At 43.1% G+C, this 19757-nt stretch overlaps 1 protein-coding gene across 2 annotated transcripts in view; it reads right to left on the bottom strand.

Annotated features, from left to right (window-relative positions):
• The window catches only part of nlgn3a (neuroligin 3a), a 255864-nt gene extending 240838 nt beyond the window's left edge, over window positions 1-15026 (bottom strand). For both annotated transcript variants that reach the window (XM_033974470.2, XM_033974471.2), the window contains exon 1: window positions 14975-15026. The gene's annotated coding sequence lies outside the window, so the exon portion shown is untranslated. The remainder of the gene's footprint in view (window positions 1-14974) is intronic.
• Window positions 15027-19757: the final 4731 nt, after the last annotated feature.

Here is a 19757-nt window from a genome sequence, read left to right as displayed (position 1 = left end):
CAGCAAATGAGCTTTTATCACCAGGACCACGCCACAGCCAAGCCAAAACCACAGACGCGCCACAGCCACAGACGCGCCACAACCACAGATACGCCACAGACATGACACAACCAGACACGCCACAGATGCGCCAATACCACTGCCACAACCACAGACACAGACACGCCATAGACACAGTCACAGACACGCCACAGACACGCCACAGCAGCAAACAAGCTTTTACCACCAGGACCACGCCACAGACGCGCCACAGACAAGCCATAGACACAGTCACAGACACAGACACACTACAGCAGCCATCGAGCTTTTACCGCCAGGACCACACCACAGCAGCAAAAGGAAGGATTATATTAAACATATTTATTAGTTTAGACGCCAGGAATGAATGATGAGAAGATACGGACCAATGGAGGAGGGATGAGGAAGAGAGAGAGCAAGGAGTGAGGAATGACGGAGGGAGAGGGCAAGAGAGGAGTGAGGAATGAGAGAGAGAGGAGAGAGGGATAAGGGAGAGACAGAGCAAGGAGTGAGGGATGACGAAGAGAAGAGAGGGGACTATAAGCTGATGAAGATGTCTGGGTGCGAGACTCGAGGTGAGGGCTCTGTCTGTCTGCAGATTTAGGACTGTGTGGCTCTCACTTCAGGACAAACTATGAACTAAGAGAAAGAGAGAGAGAGAAGGACGGAGAGAACCATGTAGATTCGCTGAGGGGAAAGAAGGCGACTGATTTGTCTGTTATTAATGTTCATATCTTGGTTTACAGACAAAATAGAGAAATAAAACCCAGAAAATCATGTAGAGGGTTAATACGAACATTTAAGACCAAAATTTGTTTGACAGCAGCAGAGACAGAGAGGACATGGTTTAAAAAATTTTTAAAAATCTCAAAATATCTTTTAAAAAATTAATAAATAAATAAAAAGTAGTAATAACTCAAAATAACAAAAAAATAAACAAAAAAACACACAAAAAACTTAACACAAAAATAATTATAAGAAAAATAACTTTAAAAAAACCCCCCAAAACTCAAAATTAAATAAAATAAAATAAAAAAATAAAATAAAAAAATAAAATAAATAAATAAACTCATAATAACTAAAAAAAAAAAAAAAGAACCCCAGGATCATGTAGAGGGTTAATACGAACATTTAAGACCAAAATGACGAGTCTGACAGCAGCAGGTACAGAGAGAGGAGACAGGTTTTTTCAATAGAAAGTGAATTGCAGCCAGAGTGGATGGAGCCTGTAGCGTGCCCAGGCTCATGTCCATTTCTATATCGTCTGTAGTTGCGACATCGACCAACGCCTGAACCTGTGACCTCATTTACACCATATAGAGAAACGCAGACTTTGAACTGCTCCTCGTCTTTTTCTCGCTGCACTTTGGTGTTGGTGATCAATGCTCCGGGTCTGAGCTTCTTATATTCATCTGCTGCACCTTTTAAGTTGGGGAGAAAACAAAAGTGACAAAATTCAAGCTAATCTTTCGGGATTTTTCACTGGACGAAAAAAAGGAAATATTAAAATTCTAATTATGAGCTGGAATGAGAATCAAACCGACCTCCGTTTGGTTCATGTGTGAAAGGTTAATCCACTGCACCACTCACTTTCACTGTACACGTTTGTCCTTTTTTTCATTTCTTCATATCCTTTCCTTTCTTACAAATATTTACACAGTATATCAATTCTCAGAGTAGCACTGCAGAGTCGCTCAAGTTCACGAATCACATTGTCGTTAGTTAAACAGACTGAACAGATATTGTAAAGTAAGTGTTTTAAAATTACAAATCATTATATCATTGTCCCCGGGGACGACCCTGAAGGACACGCTGAAGGACCGTGTCTCTCGTCCGGCCTGGGAACGCCATGGGGTCCCACCGGAGGAGCAGGAGGAAGCGTCTGTGCGTCTGACCCTCGGGAAACGTGCTTTTCTTTTGCCGTACTGGAATAAAGTGTAATTGCACCTCCACTACAGCAGGTGGCAGTGTGCGCAGGGAGTGATAGCTCTATGGTGCAGGGTTTGTGCTCGTAACAAAGAGAAGGAGATAGTGAACAGATCGTGAACACAGAGCAGTGAATAAACCAAAAGAGACGACGGAAAATTATTTAATGGGGACGAAGAAAAGACGGAGATGAGATGAACGAAAGTCACCCGAAAGAAAGACGACGAAGTACGATGAAGAGTATGTAGCACTCGGGTTCACCATGACTGCAGCAGGAGACGAGGAAACACCGGTGTGTCTACTGTGTTTTATTTAATTTTAATGTTTTAATTTGATATTTATTTAATTTCCGTGTATTATTTTGATATTTATTTAATTTTAATTTATTCATTTAATATTTATTTTTATATTAATTTATTATTTGAATACTAATTTAATTTTAATTTATTCGTTTAATATTTATTTTATTTTTATTTATTATTTGAATACTTATTTAATTTTAATTTATTATTTGGATACTTATTTTATTTTAATTTATTCATTTGATATTTATTTTATTTTATTTTAATTTAATCATTTGATATTTAATTATATATTTTATTTTATTTTTTCAGTATCAAATGCTTCAATCAGTTGGTTAAAAAAATGTGTATAGTTTAAATAAGGATTACATTTTTTATTATTATTATTTTCTGTTACAGATTAATGTTTTGTAAGTTGATCTATATTTTTCTTTTTTTTGTTTTTGTTTGGTTGTTATGTAGTACTCACAATTTTATAGACTAACTGTACTACTATAGTTGCAGCAGAGAGTGGAGGAGGCGTCTGGGAGTGTAAAAAAACAGTATTGTCTTTAGTTTGAATGGAGAGTTGTGGAGTTTAAAGTGAACTGGGCTTTGTTCAAAGGCCCCGCGCTCACGTCGTCGTACCTGAAAGCGATTCTCTCTTCTCCCTGATTTGCATTTTTGTGGAACGTGGGAGGGAGTGTGAGGCAGCTGCAGACGAGGCAGGAGCGAAAAACGCGAAAAAACACACCGAGGACCTGTTCCCAGCGCTGTTTGGGAGCGTTTCTGTGAATGTACTCGGGAGTTTACGCCTCATAATTGCTCAGGATGAATCCGTTTTGCCTGATCTGACTCACCTTTTATCGTATGTCGAGTTCTACAGTGATTCCAGGGGGACACGGGCTGGAAAAACGGGTTTGGTTTTTCGGGATTCCGCTCTCTCTGACGACGTGCATCATTTATTTACTCGAGTCCTTCACTCTTCTGACTCGCTGTGGCAGGTGGAACGAAAGCTCGGCCCCGTGTTTGGTTAAAAGAGATTTCAAAAAGCATTCTGCATTATTTAAACGCCGCCCTAAGAGCCAAAGAGATGGATCAGTAGAACGTCTTTACTCGCTGCGCTCGACGTCTGATATGCGAGAGCCTGAAATGCAAATCTTAAACATATTACGGTTGTTATATTGACTTACAAATCTCTTTTTTTTGTTTTTTATGTTCACGAGTGACAAAAAACAACATTAAAATACTAAATAAAACAGTTTAACACTCAATTCTGAAGCAAGATCTTTAAGAAAACATGGTGATTCGTAGCAAAAAATGTGGAATAAATTAAAGAAACGCCAGCACAGCCTAATGAAATGTAAATTATAAACACATTATGACTGATGGGTGATGATTTCTTCCCCCAGACGTAAAAATGGGGAACGGATCAACGCCGTATTTACAAGTCTGTTTCTAATGCCTTGGATCCATAAATCATTCTTTACATTTGCATAATTTGTAAACGTATAAGCAAAAAACGTTTAAATATTCACGTGATATAATTATAAATGTATTCGTGTGTGTTGTTTCATGTGGGTCCAACTAATACTTTTTTATTTTTGCACCGAAATGATGGAATCCTACGAGTATCATCAAGAAAATACAACTGGAGAACAGAGTAAAGTGGGCGTGTCACAGTGAAGGTGAAAACGGGGGTTGATCGGCAAAATGGCGTCTTGAAAATAAGCGGAATCTACATAAACGTTGGATCTCAGTGTGACTCTGAAGTGCTGTACGTTTGCGATTTGTTTTCTCCCCGACAAAACCCACAACGTCGATGAAACGTTCTGCACCGACAAAGACGCCGACGAAGGTTTGAACTTTGTGTTTAAACGAGAGAGAAATGTGAGAAAATGTTAACGCCTGTGTGAGAAAAGTGTATAAAGTGTGTGGTGAGGGGTTTTACAGACAAAAACATAAATAGAATAGTGTAAAAAATAAAGGATTTCCCCTATTGCGGGTTATTTTTAGAACGTGACCCCCGCGATAAACGAGGGAACGCTGTAGATCGGCAAAATGGCGTCTTGAAAATAATCGATAAAACATGAATCAGTCCACAAACAACTTCAGAGGCTCAACGAGAAGAAACGACTAGAACATGGAGTAAAGTTATATCTATGAAAAGTGGATTTTGCAGGATAGATCTGCTTTATAGATGCAGTTTGTAGCTTTTCTGCTTGTTTCTATGGAGACTTCATGGCTTTTCCTGGAGTGCTATTATTAATCCATCATTTACTCAATTAACAAGTTGTTTCTAACTGAACAAACGCAGGAAAAACATGACGTCTTACTCGACTTGTTCCCATAGCGTTTGTTTTTTTTAGCCCAACACTGACACTTGGACTTGGCGTTCTCGATTCGCCGATACCAGTTCGATATCGCGATAGTGTGAACACGTACACAAACGCTACGCAGTTTTAGTAAATGTGCGGTATCTGCGCTTTTGCCGATATCAGTATCAGTATCGAAACAAAGCCGAATTGTTACATCATGCTGGAAAAAGTAGCAAAAATCGATCTCCAGAGACGTTTTAGCCACTGAGTTTCTGCAAAAACACGACCAGCGCGTTGTTTTGTGACCTCGCCGCTCCGTTTACGCCCGTGCGCTCGTTGCTTGTGCTCCCGCGTGAGCCTGACACGCCCCCAAATAAATCCGTCATTTCCGCCTGTCATTCCCCGTTCTGTCCATCAGCGGCGCCACGTGCTCGATTTGAAATATTTAAACGTGTAATCTGCCGGCGCCCGCACAACCGCACAACCCCCACTTTACGCCCAACTCCTCGCCATCCCCCTCCGCTCCGCACGGCCTCGAACGCGTCGCACAAAACATGACACCGCCTTTAGTAGCTCCAGCTGGAAAAGTCGCTGCGGCGCTGTTGGGCCCAGGAGAAAAATTAAGAGAATTGCGTGTAGCTGGAAGAAAAGCGGGGTGAAAAAAATGGCAGCTACACGGTTCTAATTGTGTCCCCGGTGGATTTGACCCTGTAGTGACTTAGGAGGAGTTCTGTCTTGTTCCTCATTTATTATTGATCCAGTGGCACGGACTCAACAATGGCTTATGAGAGCGACTAAGTGTTTTGTCAATGCGGCGTGCGAGGATAGCAAGGTTTAACTACAGAAAAGTACAAAAAAGATCAGCGCGTTTATCGTTTTATAACTCAAAATGGCGCTATTTCACGTCAGGATCAGAGTAATTCAATTTAAACTTGCCGCGTATTAATAACTTTTTGACGTATTTCGCTTATCTTTCGCATTCATATCCTTTAATGAATGAAACGAATGGGATTATAAAGCGCGCTGGTGATCCGCAAAGAGTCTGGATATCGGTCCGATGGGGGAGATGGTAACGTCGCCCCGTCCCGCCCGCCTCACGTCATGTCTCCGTGCGGCCGGTTCGCTCTAAGCTCCTTAAGACCCGAGCCCCGGGGGAATCGGAGCACGTGCTGGAGGTTTGACTCTGCCCTTATCTCGACTCATTTACCCCAGGAATTAGACGGGACCTGTACCTTACGCGTCCCGCCTCATCCGCCCCCGCGTACTATAGCGAAATGAGCAAAAGAAAGGAGCTTAAAGACGTAGGGGACACTGTTTTTACCTGGACTAGCGTGTTCGCCGGATTTAAAAGTGTTGAGTCCCTGTCACTAGTGTGTTTGGGATTAAGCAGAATAAATGCACTTTTGAGTCACGCAGATTAAGGTGAATCTTCGAGAACTAAACCCGGAAGTGCTAACCTCTGTCTCACACCGTTAAGCCGTTAGCGCCGCAGGGAGCAAAGGGAAAAGGGAAAAGATTCTGGACAGTGCGTTAACACTCCTGAAAAGGCAGCAAGATATGAGCTAAATATAATGTAAAAAAATGATACCAGTTCAATTATTTATTTATATTTTATTATGTATTCATTTTTATTTTATTATGTATTTATTTTTATTTTATTATGTATTTATTTTTATTTCATTATTGATTTATTTATTTATTCATTCATTCATTTATTATTATTTTTATCATTTTATTTATTATTATTATTATTATTTTATTATTTTATTATTATTATTATGTTTTATTTATTTTATTATATGTCTGTTGTCTTCTCTATGTAATTATTTTGTATAGTAATTTTATCATTATTTTTTTTATTTTATTTTATTTTATTTTATTTTTTTTACTGTACCTATTAAAAACTTTATCCTTTGTTATTTATTTATTAATCAACACGGCTTATTATGGATAGCTGTACTAATTAATAAAACCAAAGAGTATATTCTCGTGTATTTTGTCTTATTTCTCGCTCCATTCCACATTTTTTTGGATATCTGTAAAATGTAGGACATGACGTGATGTGAACAGAAAACTTGGCTGGTTTGTGTCATAAACTTGAATAAATAACTACTGTAAACTTGATTTATTTCTTATTCCCTGTCACTCGTAGAGACTTGTCCCTGTTGTAATTTTATCTCCACTTTATCTGAACTTGTTTAACGGTAAAATCCTGGACTTGTACCTTTATTTATTCCTTTTTCTCGCTTATGTGAAGTAATTTAAATGAAATATTGTACTTATCATTATTGTACACATGCATACACACATAATTAAAATGCCAAAACCCATAAATAAAGATTAAAAAAGAAAAATAAATAAATAGATGACACCAGTTACATTTTTGCTCACATAATGTGGGTCATAATTTAGATTTTATCATCGTACCTGTCGAATAAAGAGCCAAAACGTGTTAAATACTGCAACATGTTCACAGCAACTGGGCTCGGAGTTTCATCTCAACTGCTCCAATGCAATTTAAAAGCCAGTGTTTGTCTCCCTCTACTCTTCAGACCCGGCTGCATCTGTTAGAAAACACCTCCCAGCTCAACAGGGACCGCCCACTCCGCTTCTGAAGGTAAATTTTAGATTCATTTTTCCGTTAAACTTCGAAAAATTAAAATGTTAAGAGTTCAAAAGCGTCGCGGAGGCTAACAGCTAAGTGCTAACAGGCTATGTGCTAATTAATAACATAACGCTGTAGTTTTAAGCCCAAAAAACACATTTAAAACGCAAGATTTAAACTAAATGCTTTAATAATGTCGCAGTTTATGACGTTTCAGACACAGATTTGAAATAAAACGTTAGCTCTTGTGTCCATTTGTTACCACATCCCAGATTAGCACTGAGTTTTCAAACTTTTAATATGATTTTTTTTTTAAGTTTCATATCCAGCGTCACCGTCGAGTCCATTCAATCAATCAATCAAACAAACTTTATCAAAAACTGAACCAAAATGCTTTTCAAGTGCATTAAAATGTAAAAACAACAACAACAAAAATTCTACGTACAAAACAACAAACAATAAAAACAGTCATTAGCTGAAGGCAAACGTGAACAAATGAGTCTTTAGCTTTGGCTTTGAACAGGGACAAAGTAGTGACTGAGCCTAACTCTAGGGCAAAGAGTTCCAAAGTCTAGGACCAGCCACAGAAAATGAACGGTCACCCCACCGTTTCCTTTTGGTTTTGGGGACGTCCGGCAGGTGTCGACCGGCCGACCAAACATTAAAAGTTTAAACTCAATCCTGAAACGACTTCTTTGAGTGACCCGCGTTTAAACGTCGAGCGAGTTTATACATCAGAACGGTACAGATAAATGTCGAAAGATCACTCCTGGCAGGCGGACCGCACAGACATACTGCGTGACATCTGCTTTGTAGTTCCAATGGCCGTGTCCAAAGGCGTCTTGTTTATTAGCAGACACTGATCTTTGGCACAGAGACCTGTTCGTCAGGGGAGATGTTTCTGGGCCATGAACAATATGAAATCTGTGCTAAATATGTTATGTACACTCAACTCGAGGAGGAGCCATCCGCCGCGGGCCAAACCATTTAGTTAGTCAAACAAAGGCCCCTTTACAGACATTACCAACATGAGTTATTCATTACGGAGACAGATGTGACGGGGAAGCTATCTGGCAACCCGTGGCTTGTTTGTTAAAAAAGAAAAAAGCAAAGTAAGTACGAAATAACGTGAATACCGTACGCCGCGTGCCAAACCGAATGACAAAAGGTGCGGTTTAATGACAAAGACGGAGAGAAGATCTGTGCAAATATGAGCGGACAAGTTATCCGCCTTCATTACTCAACTTCAGGACGTCTTTGGCCAGATTGCCGTTTTTTTCTCCTCGTCTCTCGGGTTGTTCTGGCCTCACACTGTGCCACTGTTGTGAGCCTCAATTAAAACCAAAGCAGGCTGTGACTTATCGCCATTTTAAAACATAAAAGCTTCACTTCTTAAATTAAATTCTATTATAACAAGTCCATAAAGTTTATTTACGCTAAAAGGATCAGGGGCAGTGAAAAATAACACTGGCTCTTCCCACCAGCACCGTTAATCCAAAGGGGAAACAAACAGACAGCCATTTCAGATTGTATTTGGTTGTCAGCTGATTAAACACGCCGGGAATGAAAGTGAACTAGTCGACGCAAGAGAAATGAAAATGGAGACCAAACCGGGACACAACCAGGTGCTAAATAAAAGATACGGTCTGATCTAAACTGTCAAATGAAAGAGATAAAGATGGAACGCAGAGAAAGAGGAGCTACAACTGATAGCGGGATTAAATAAGGAGACGAAATGATCCAAACCAGACGACACCAACGCGAGAATGTGACGTCTCTAAACCAAATTAAACCTCAGACAGGGAGCGACTTACTTTCGCTTTTGGATCATTAAAGGAGAAAGTATAAATCTGTCTCGCTAAACGTTTGCACGAAGCTCGTATTCGCGGTGTTTTTTTGGTCACTAGTACAGCTTTAAGTCGAGTCGTGGCTGCCCAAAGCGCCGCGCAACATAAAACTGAACATGCGCAAATGCGAAAACGATGCAAAAGACGAGCTTAGTTTGTGTTTAAAGCTTCAAAACGGCTTCATCGGACGGAGATGTGAAACAGGGCGAAGCACCAAAAGGACAGTGATTCAACTCTTATCCCAAAGTGACTCACACGGCTTTTTCTTACCCGTTTCAATCTGTAAAACGTTTCGGTATTAAACGGTATAAAAAGGACACAAACGAGCAAAAGGTTCAAGCACAGACGCTACAAAAGAACGTGGGTGACGTCCGGCTCCGGTCAAACGAAGCTCATTGAGGCTAACGGTTATAGCGGCGACTTTGGAGCAGAGTTCTATATTTGGACTCCTGACCGCGAGTATCACAGCAACCAAAGAGCCAATCCAGAGCGAGGATGTTGAAGGTAACGCCCCCTTCCTGTTCGCATCACTGGTTTAGCGCAGAGCAGAAGATTAGCAACGCTGTCAATCAAACCTGCCGCTAACGCTAAACGAGGAAAGGCGGCGCCTGATTTGTCTGTTATTAACGTTCATATCGTAACTGCTCTGTCATTTTTTTGGTGCGTGTTCCGTGTTGTGTCAGGAGGGGGCGCTGGGATGTTTTATGAGTGTGTTCTGTGTTTAAAAAAAGCCAGAATTAGTTGTTGTTACTTTACGGGTTTGAGCGAAGCGGGACTGAATATTAAAGTCCGGGTTTTGTTAAGAGTTAGAGTGAGCTGTGGCGTTCTAAAAATAACCCGCAATAGGCGAAATCAGCTAAATATCAGCGTTATTTTTGACACTTTTGCTATAGTTTTTTGCTGTAAAACCCCTCACCACACACTTTATACACTTTTCTCACACAGGCCTTAACATTTTCTCACATTTCTCACTCGTTTAAACTCTCTCAAAGTTCAAACCTTCGTAGGCGTCTTTGTCGGTGCAGAACGTTTCATCGACATTGTGGGTTTTGTCGGGGAGAAAACAAATTGCAAACGCACAGCACTTCAGAGTCACACTGCGATTATGTAAATTTGTCTGAACACATTCTGTACTGGACAGGAGACACGGCACGGAGGAGACTTTCTATTTGGAAAACAGCGGCTAGCAGGTTAGCTACGTCCATTTATATAAACAGTTTACGGTTTAATCAGAGAGCGTCATCGTGCGTTCGTGTACGTCTGAGTTTTGTCACATATTTCTGCTTTTTCCATCATTTACGGGGGGAGATCATTCGCTTAACTTACAACAGAAAACCTGGGTAATTAAGCTGTGAGCAAAAAGTAATCTAACCTAAGAAGGACAAAACTGAGCAAAAACGAAAACACATCCAGACTTTAATTACACCATTTAGACCACCAAAATAATCCCTAATTGAGTTACTTTCTAATTCTAAAAAATCAAACTGAACACAATCCCTGCGTTTCCTGCAGCGTTAGCCCCCCGTTTTTGAAATCCCTGAAAGCGAGCTCGTTCTTTTACTTGTCTGACATTGTAAAGGCGTGAAGCAAACCTCCTGAACGATGACAGGTCTGCGATACGGACCACACTTTCAGAAGGTCAGAAGGATCCATTTGGGAAATTATTCAGCCGCAGCTCGTGTTGCCTCAAGACGACGCGTCAAAGGCAATGCTCCATATTAGAAAACACAAATAACCTTCCTCTTCTTCTTTCTTTTTCCTGCTGCAATAACATCCGCGCGTCCACAGGGGGCACACTGCAGACCGCCGGCCAATAAAAGCTCATGTAAGGCTGGAGAACGACGGGACTCGGGGGGTAAACGGCGGTCTGCGTTACGTCTGGCTGTGGCGTGCTCCTGTGTATTTATATTTGGTCAGGTCTGGGCCTCGGTGACCTCAGGAGCGTCCGGTCCGGCGGTAAACAAAGCAGACGGTGAAAAACAGCAGCGGGGGGAAGGGGGGAGCGAGAGCCGGATCCAGAGAGCGCGATTCAAATCACAAACGGCAACAATGAACCCGTGGAGACGTTGAGTTTGAAGTTAAGAGTCGTGTTATCAATATAATTACAGAGCGATAATGATGTAGTAATCTGAAGTAATTGGAGAGGCTGAGATGGTTTGTAAAGGGCTTTTAGCCGTTTTGATTCATAAAAATGGAATACAGTCCAAGATCAAGCAAAACTGGATCATTTGGGGCCACAATCGCAATTTAATAATGTTTTTAATGTTTTATACAGGTGCTCTCATCGAGTTCTTCTGTATAAATAAAGATTAACAAAAGACAAGCAAAAGTAACTTAATAATCTGCTAATGTGACAGGTTAAAATGAGGCTATAAACCCATAAAACAATGCTCTGTTCTTGTATAAAGTGATAAATCATAATGTAGTTTCATGCTAAAAGAGAAAATACTTAAAAACATAAAAGGTTTGCAATAAAAAAATCATTTATATAAGCCTTAAAAACAACATAAATACAGTTAAAAGTTTGCTAAAATGTGTATTATATTGTATTATTGTTATTTCATTCAGTAATCAGCTACAACGCCTGGGATCATTTGTTTTAGTGATTGTAATGCCTTATTTCACCACTTGGGGGATTTTGCGATTTCGTTTCTCCTCGTTGCAATAAACTCCTGAATGAGGAAAACAACTAAAAATCGCTCAACATTCCCCATTTTCAGCTGTACAAAAAAAGATTATTAAATTACTTTTGGTTTTCTTTTGTTAATCTGCTAATGTGGCAGGTTAGAAAGTCATAAAAAGAGAGAAAATAGTTAAAACGTTAAAGGTTTGTGATACATAATCATTTACATAAGCCTTAAAAACAATATAAAACAGTTAAACGTTTGCTAATTTCTCTGTAATATTCGTGTTATTTCATTCAAAGGAAGTGTAATCATATCATCTGTAATCGACTCCTACGCCTGGGATCATTTGTTTTAGTGATTGTAATGCCTTCGCTCGCCACTAGGAGGATTTCACGCTGTTTCTCCTCGTTGCATTAAACTCCTGTGTGACAAAAACGACTATAAATCACTTAACATTTCCCATTTTCAGGGGCACAACACTAACGAACATTTATCCTCACACCGGCCTCATACCTGCGCACGTTTTTGATGTTTTTAATGTTTTTTACGGTCGCTCTCGTTGGGTTTTCCTGTTTAAATAAAGATTAACAAAAGGAAACTAAAAGTACGCTTTGGTCTTGATTCAAAGTTCTCTCATTTGACTTTGAAGGTTTTTTTTTTTTGCGTCTGTTTTGAGGCGGTCCCAGCTGGAGACATCAATTATTTTCAGTCACATTCATTCACTTAAGGGATAGTTTTGTGCCAATCTTAAGCTGCGATAAACACACTCCGTCCGTCAGCGAACGAAAATACTACAAGTGAAGTACCGGAAATTTAAATAAAGTGCTAAACGGTCACGTGCTTTTTGGGCGAGGTGGGTTAAGTGTCTTGCCCAACGACGCTTAACGACGGTATTCGCGTGTAGGACCTGGAACCGCACCGCTCGTTTGAACCGGCGACCATTGAATCAGTGGGCAAACGCTCTACCAACTGAGCCACTGTCGCCCCGATGGCACAACTGACACCCGGAGAAAACTGGTCCTGAAAAATGACACGAAAATAAAGTTGATTTACAAAGATTTTATAGGAATACGGAAAAAACTATTCAGGTTTTGGTATCGGAAATCAGGAAGGGGAGGCGGTCAGCACCAAGAGCGAGACATTTCCTAGTGTTGTAAGCCTTTAGTTGATTAATCTGTTGATGGATTTTTGTGAAGGGTTCTGCAGATTTATACGGAACAACAGAAAAGCGAAGTTATTGAGCGAGTTCGCTGAAAAATTTGGGATTTTTTTGGTATTTACGGATAAAAAAAACGCTCATGATTCAAGTTTTTACACCAGGTTTTGGTATCGGAATCAGGAAGGGGAGGCGGTCAGAACCAAGAGCGAGTCATTTCCTTGTGTTGTAAGCCTTTAGCCGATTAGCCAGTGGATTGATCTTTGTCGAGGGTTCTCAGGATTTATACGGAACAACGGAAAAGCGAAGTTATCGAGTGAGTTCGCTGAAAAATGTGGTATTTTTCGGTATAAAAATAACCTCAAAATTCAAGTTTTTAAACCAATTCCTGCTTAAAAAATACAACCCAGCGCTAACACAGAATGCTAACTAAACAAGCTTAAGTTTTTATCATGCAAAACGGAAAAAGAACCCGGCGTGAGAACATTCCGACAATGTGAAAAACTCCGTGTTTATCCAGTCGGAGGCTCCCGGACGCAGCAGCAGCCTCCTCCTTTTGCCCACTGTCCTAATTATCCGTATGAACGCCACGGCGCATACTCGAGTGTTTCTGTGGAGCGTACCATCGCGTCGCGGCCACTTCTCCGTGAGCCCAGCCCTCGCTCCAGCGTGAGCCGTAATGAAACACACCGAGCTTCATAACCGCGGGATGACGGGTGAAACGCTGAGCACGGCGAAGTTATTAAGCATTTTTTTTTGTGTTTTTTTTTTTAAAGGAAGTTGTATTAAAATAGCAGTTGGCGGAAACACAAACACAGAAGACTCAGAAGCAGCAGCAGCAGTAGAAACGCATAATCCTTCACATAATATTGACCAAACACAAAATAAATCACGTCTGCAACTCAAAAACGAAGCTAATTAAATTTTAAGAAGGGTTTAAACGTGCGGTTGTACCAGTCGTTTGTGCGTTTTTTTGTTTTTTTTTTATGATTGATGGCATCTTCTCCGTCTCAATAGTGCAGCAGCGCCCAATAAAAGCTTAAACCTCCCATTAAACGCCGAGTGTTCAGGGACACATGCACATTCACCCATCGCCATGACAACTCCTGCTTGACATTTCCGATCCTTTTTACTCTTTCTGCGCGAAGAATTCAACTCACACAGTTAATTATTCCTTCCTTTTTTTTGCTTTTTTTTCTCCAGACAACACTGAGGCCATTTATCTCTTTACCCTGTGCCATGTGTCCAGGACTCTCAGACAAAAAAACAACAACAAAAACACAACAAAAAACAACAAAATAGCAGGACTGGAGCGTTAAAGGTGGAACAATAGGGACTAAAGTGCACAGAGGAAACCAAAAGAGCCCAAAATTAGACCAGGAATGACTCAGTGAAGAGGGAATTGTGAGGTGAGGGTTGGATTTATGTGGCATCAGAGGCAGAGTGTGATGAGCCTGAGCAGCAGCAGCGCCCTTTAGGACACCTCTAATATAACACAGCTACAAGGCAGAGGCGGAGCAGCCACAGGGAATCATATAATACAGCCTGATTGAGCATTGAACTTCAAAAGGTTCACAAAAATGTAAGTCCTGATGGTCCCCGGCCATCGCGGCGCAGAGAGATGGAGCCCGTGATTCATCTGCGTAAAACTACATCATATACATGTCATTTAGTGGAGGATGGAGCGCGAGGGTGAGGAGGTTTCACACAGAATCCTGAGGCACAGAGTGAGGCACAGAGTGAGGCACAGAGTGAGGCACAGAGTGAGGCACAGAGTGAGGCACAGAGTGAGGCACAGAGTGAGGCACAGAGTGAGGCACAGAGTGAGGCACAGAGTGAGGCTGCGCGTCACGGCTCCATCACGCGCACAGGACGTCTTTATGTCCAAGTAACAAGTGCCTCTCACTTATATCACCGTGTACGTCCTGCCCCGGTGTTTACGACGCGAGCCGCCGTGACGCGCTCCACAGAACCCGAATCCCGACTCTCCCACACTCCAGACAAGTCCCCGAAATCCAAATGGAAGTGCGCGTGCTTCGCGCGGCTCGCGGCGCGATGAATCTTTCTGAAACACTGATTAAAACTGCTCTAATTCGACTTGAAGTGACCCGTGCTCCTGTGCCTTACGCGCCCCTCTCACGGAGCACAAAGAGCCGCTGGCTCTTCCAGCTCTTCATCAACTACGACATGACTCACCTGCCTGTTCGAGATCCGGATCCCTCCATGCCTCGCGTCCACAAACCCAAAAATCAGGACAGTGTAGTGTGTCGTGTATCCAAAGCTCGCGCGCAGCCTCGTGTCTGTGGAGTGACCTTCCCGCCGCGCGGCTCATTATCCACACCGGGCTGTCATCTGGACCGATCTGTCCCAGGCTCCGGCTCCTGCTCCGTGAGAAGCGCTTCTCCGGCTCCTCGTGCGTTTGACTCCCGGGTTCAACACGAGCTCAGCGAGAGCGCGCCGCGCGTCCCCGCTACGAAACGCGGATTGGAGCGAGAGGAGAGAGTTACTAAGGAAACAGAGACAGAGGAGACTGGAACTTTTACCCCACAGAGAGATGGGACAGGACACCTCCACCCCGCTCCTCCACCCCGCACCTCCACCCCGCTCCTCCACCCCGCTCCTCCACCCCGCACCTCCACCCCGCTCCTCCACCCTGCACCTCCCCTCCCCAAATCCACCCCCCGCAGTGGACCTGTCTCTCCGGGTCTGTCTCTGTCCTAAACCCGCGGTCCAGAAATGAGACAAAGTGTTTATTTTATCTCCATCAGAACAGAAAAAGTAAAAAATCAAAAACAATAACACGTGATAAGAAATAATAAAAATATAAATCAATCAGTTTATTTCCCTCGGTGTAAAATAAAATCACTGGTTTATTAATAAAAGATGAACATGTGAATCTGAGCCTGTCACTGTCAAAGTCTAAAGTGTAAAGTGCATTTATTTATGAGATTACACACATTTATAAGACTATATCAGAGTGTAGTGTGTGTGTTGTGTGATTGTGCGTTGGAGTGTGTGCTCATCACTGAAGCCTCTGTGTCTGAAGCTGAAGGGCCCATTACCTGAAGCTCTGAGCCTGATAGAACTTCTCTATCATTTTGCTTCAGTGGTTTATCCTCCACATCTTCAGTCTCTATTGACTTTTCTAAATCTTGGGTGAAAACTCATCTCTTCTCCTTGGCCTTTAAATCCAATTCAGATCAATAAAGTATCATCATGTGTGCGTCTCTGTGTGCGTCTGTGTGTGCGTCCCTTTGTGCGTCCCTTTGTGCGTCCCTTTGTGCGTCCCTTTGTGCGTCCCTTTGTGCGTCCCTTTGTGCGTCTGTCCTTGTGTCTGTTCTTCATGTTCAGACTTTGATGCAGAGTTTTTAATCTGATCATGTTTAATGTCACAAATAATCCACTGGAGATGAGAATGAGAGAAATCCACAAAACACAAACACAACCCTGCTCCTCACACCTCCACCTCCTCACACCTCCACCTCCTCACAGCCTTCACCTCCTCACACCTCCACCTCCTCACAGCCTCCACCTCCTCATCTCCTGTATTTTGAGCTCCTCCACACTGCTACACCCACTCAATCTCTCTGCTCCTCTTCTCTCCAACTCTATTCTCCCTCTGCTCCTCCTCGCTCTCTCTCCTCTGCTTCTCCTTTTTCCAGCTCTCTGCTCCTCCTCCTCTCTCCATTTCTCTGCTACTGCCGCTCTCTCTCTTTCTCTCTGTTTCTCCTCCTCTCTCCATCTCTCTGCTGTTGCTCGCTCTCTCTCTCTCCTCCTCTCTCCAGCTCCATTCCCTCCCTCCCTCTGCTCCTCCTCTCTCTTCTCTCCACTCCTTTCTCCATCTCTCTCCTCCTCCTCCTCATCACCACTGGATCTCTCCCTCCTCAACGCCCCCACCTCAAAACTCCTCTGTTTAGACCCTTTTCACTCCACCACACAGTGCACCGCCCCTTTAACTGTATTCACTCCAGCACACAGTGCACCGCCCCTTTAACTGTATTCTCTCCACCACACAGTGCACCGCCCCTTTAACCGTATTAACTCCACCACATGGCGCACCGCCCCTTTAACTGTATTACACCACACGGCGCACCGCCCCTTTAACTGTATTCACTCCACCACACAGTGCACCGCCCCTTTAACCATATTAACTCCACCACATGGTGCACCGCCCCTTTAACTGTATTACACCACACGGCGCACCGCCCCTTTAACTGTATTCACTCCACCACACAGTACACTGCCCCTTTAACTGTATTCACTCCACCACACAGTGCACCGTCCCTTTAACTGTATTCACTCTGCCACAAAGTGCACCGCCCCTTTAACTGTATTCACTCCACCACACAGTGCACCGTCCCTTTAACTGTACTCACTCCACCACACAGTGCACCGCCCCTTTAACTGTATTCACCACACAGTGCACCGCCCCTTTAACTGTTTTAACTCCACCACACAGTGCACCGCCCCTTTAACCGTATTAACTCCACCACATGGCGCACCGCCCCTTTAACTGTATTCCACCACATGGCGCACCGCCCCTTTATCTGTATTCCACCACACGGCGCACCGCCCCTTTAACTGTATTACACCACACGGCGCACCGCCCCTTTAACTGTATTCACTCCACCACACAGTGCACCGCCCCTTTAACTGTATTCACTCCACCACACAGTGCACCGCCCCTTTAACTGTATTCACTCCACCACACAGTGCACCGCCCCTTTAACTGTATTCACTCCACCACACAGCGCACCGCCCCTTTAACTGTATTCACTCCGCCACACAGTGCACCGTCCCTTTAACTGTATTCACTCCGCCACACAGTGCACCGTCCCTTTAACTGTATTCACTCCGCCACACAGTGCACCGTCCCTTTAACTGTATTCACTCCACCACACAGTGCACCGCCCCTTTAACTGTATTCACCACACAGTGCACCGCCCCTTTAACTGTATTCACCACACAGTGCACCGCCCCTTTAACTGTATTAACTCCACCACACAGTGCACCGCCCCTTTAACCGTATTAACTCCACCACATGGCGCACCGCCCCTTTAACTGTATTACACCACACAGTGCACCGCCCCTTTAACTGTATTCACTCCACCACACAGTGCACCGCCCCTTTAACTGTATTCACTCCACCACACAGTGCACCTCCCCTTTAACTGTATTCACTCCACCACACAGTGCACCGCCCCTTTAACTGTATTCACTCCACCACACAGTGCACCTCCCCTTTAACTGTATTCACTCCACCACACAGCGCACCGTCCCTTTAACTGTATTGCACCACACAGTGCACTGCCCCTTTAATCATATTCACACCACAGCGCAGCGCACCGCCCCTTTAACTGTATTCACTCCACCACACGGCGCACCGCCCCTTTAACTGTATTCACTCCACCACACGGCGCACCGCCCCTTTAACTGTATTCACTCCACGACACAGTGCACCGCCCCTTTAACTGTACTCACTCCACCACACAGCGCACCTTCCCTTTAACTGTATTCACTCCACCACACACCGCACCATCCCTTTAACGGTATTCACCACACAGTGCACCGCCCCTTTAAATGTACTCACTCCACCACACCTCAGGACCATAATGCACCGTCCTTTTAACTGTATTCACCACACAGCGCACCGCCCCTTTAACTCTACACTTTTAACTCTGTTTTGTGTCTGTATTAGTCGGTAAAATAATAAAGAGTCACATTTTTATGAGGCTCAAAACGTTTTATGTCTAGAGCAGGATTCGAACCACCAACCTTTGGATGAACTCTGGTCAGTTTTGTGAAAAATAAAACATCTATAGATTATTTTAGATTCAGAGCTTTTGGCAGACACATACAGAATATACACGTTATACATTTGTTTTGTAACAGCATCACTTTGACAGACTGAAACAGAGATTTGTAAATATTTATTTGTGTTTTATTATTAACTCAGCAGGTTTGGACAGAAAGAAATAAGTGTAAAAGTCTTTATCAAGTCAATATCCAAATGCTCAAAAAAAAAACAACAAAAAAACATGGAGAGCGTAAAAAAACTGTACGGCTGTCACAAAAACTGTAACATGTAAACCAGTGCGCTCTTTAATCATTTAGGCCAATTAAAAGCATCGTTCAAACATGGCGGCTTGGGTAAATCTTAAGTGAACACGGCGTAAGGACACGGAGCGACCACACGGCGGCGGGTTGCGGGTTGCGTAAGACAAACACAGGTAGATCCGCGGCGCACACATCTGTCCGCTGTAATCTGCTTGGAGACGGGGGAAATGTCAGAGGCAGATACGGGAAAGAAACAATAAGTAACGACGGCAGGGAGGGAGAGAGACGGGACTGAAGAGCGAACGGGACAGGTGACGGCGAGATTAACATGTGCATCAACGCGACGCGCTCCAGCCTACACAGGAACGGCTCCATTCACATGCGGATTATGAGCGCGCCCACTCGTTTATAAATATGTGAATGTGTCAGTGCATTTGAAGTGTGAATCAAAGTCTGTCTGGAGCCGTGACGACTGATTGATTCTCAAAATACTGTGTTTTTTAGACGCCGCGTTATTATTTCGATTCTTTTTAATGGGCTGTTGGTTTAAAATCGAGCGGAAATATTTTGTCTCGAGCTGTTTACCCGTAATATAACAAAAAGTAAACGTATTGTGTAATAAGTAGGCGCCGCGTGGATCATCACAACCGCATCGATTAAAATAACTTCTGACATCTTCAGTCTAATTAAAAGGCCGCGTTCCCGTTTTCTGATACGCCGTAAAATTCGATCACGGCTAAAGGTCAAAAACTCTCGGAAACCGTACGTTCTTAGTGCGGATGCGGCGTTTTCAAGCCTCTCCGCAGATCTGAGCTGTAACGCGGCCGTCGGAGTCGTTCACTCGTCTTTAAACAGATGGATAAGTTTAATGCCATATTGCGGAACATTCCAGGTGAGGTGACTACATCTCCATGGAGACGAG

Source organism: Periophthalmus magnuspinnatus, chromosome 10, assembly GCF_009829125.3.
Source record: "Periophthalmus magnuspinnatus isolate fPerMag1 chromosome 10, fPerMag1.2.pri, whole genome shotgun sequence".
NCBI lineage: Eukaryota > Metazoa > Chordata > Actinopteri > Gobiiformes > Gobiidae > Periophthalmus > Periophthalmus magnuspinnatus.
This window is presented reverse-complemented; position numbering and strand designations above follow the sequence as displayed.